The following is a 1,528-nucleotide window of genomic DNA, read 5'->3' on the forward strand; positions in this document are numbered from 1 at the left end:
CCCCCTCCGCATGCCCACATCTCTCAGCTCCTGGTCCTGCCCCCCCGCGAAGTGGTGCTGTCCCAAGCACAGAGTTGCCCTCCCCGCCCCCCGCCGCACATGGTACGCTCCCCCTTACCGTCCTCACTTGACCCCCGGGGGAGCCGCGGGGCCGTGGGTCCGCTCCGCACCGTCCACTGAGCGCGCGGGGGGAGGGGCGCCGCGGACACTGTGCTCTCTTCCCGCGGCGCAGTTGGTTCTTTCCAAGTCGCCGGGCTGAGCTCCACCTCCTCCTCCGCTCTCGCCTCTTCGGCGATTTCCGACAGCAGCAGCGGAAGCTGCCGAAGGCGGACGAGGGGTGGGGGGAGCCGAGAGAGGACCCGAAGCCGACTCGGAGGGTTCCGGACAGTGACGGAAATTGCCGAAGAGCAGCAGCCGCCGCGTTCGGGGCGCTCTCACGCCGCGCAGGTGCAGTGCGCGCCCGTTCTTTTTCCCGCCTAAAGAGGGGGCAGGTGCTGAGGCAGCCTCACTCCCCTCAGGTCTGCCCAGGGGCTGTGGCTTCCTCTCCCTCCTGCCAAGTGCTGACAAAGCATCTTCCTGCAGAGACTCAGCTCTTCCCCTCAGGGACAGGGAGACAAAATGCAGAAGCCACCTGCCCAAAGCTGTGCTATCAGTCTCCACAGGCCATTCTGATCTCATTCCTCGACCATGACCACCCTGGGCAGCGATGGCAAGACCCCTGGAACTTGGAAAGTTCACAGGTAACAGCAACCCATGAAGAGCCGAGCCCGATGGCCGCGTATAGAGAAGAGCATGGGGATCTCAAAGATCAATACGGACCAATACGCTTGAGGGAGAAAAACCCCATGCACTGGGGCAGGCTGGGCAGCAGCTCTGCAGAAAAAGGACCAGAGGGGACAGCGGGCAAGAAGCTGGATAGGAGGCACCTGTGCCCGAGTTGCCAAGAAGATGGATGGCATCATACATATAAACCCTGCAAAAAACAAATAAAGCAATTTTTCTGTTGCAAAGAACTCGCGAAGGCCATAGCAGGGCAGAATAGGTCTCGACACTGGATTCTTGTGGGAAATTATTGGGTTTACTATGTGTAGGCATTGCAAACTTCATATTGCAGCACCCTTACAAATCTCAAGACACCCCAGGGTGCCATAGCACCATGGTTTTAAAAAACAAAACAAAAACACCCAACAACAACTAGTCTATAGAAAAAAAAAAAAAAATCACAAGCAAGTTGCTGAAGACTCCAACTTGCAGCCCTTAAAAAAAAAAAAAGTTGGCCTGCTGAAGAGACCAGCATCAGGATAATCAAAGGTGCTGAATATTCAAGTATTGGAAAGTAACTCTCAGCCAACAGAGATCCTTTATGAGAGGTCCATCATAGATCAAGTCTCCAGGTACCCTTGGTGTTAATCAGTGACAGGGCAAAAAAAGAGGTTCAAACCTCAGGAAAAATACCGTTTTTTAAAATGCAAAAGGTGGACTTTTGGGAACATAAAAAACTGGTCTTGAAAGAATATTTTATTAGGAT

General features: G+C 54.1%; 1 protein-coding gene across 2 annotated transcripts in view; it reads right to left on the reverse strand.

Annotated features, from left to right (window-relative positions):
* Positions 1–227, reverse strand: part of EXTL3 (exostosin like glycosyltransferase 3) — a 174,257-nt gene extending 174,030 nt beyond the window's left edge. For both annotated transcript variants that reach the window (XM_019537213.1, XM_019537214.1), the window contains exon 1: positions 119–227. The gene's annotated coding sequence lies outside the window, so the exon portion shown is untranslated. The remainder of the gene's footprint in view (positions 1–118) is intronic.
* Between the last annotated feature and the right edge of the window lie 1,301 nt (positions 228–1,528).

This window comes from Crocodylus porosus, unplaced genomic scaffold, assembly GCF_001723895.1.
Source record: "Crocodylus porosus isolate Cpor-Errol unplaced genomic scaffold, CroPor_comp1, whole genome shotgun sequence".
Taxonomy (NCBI): Eukaryota; Metazoa; Chordata; order Crocodylia; family Crocodylidae; genus Crocodylus; species Crocodylus porosus.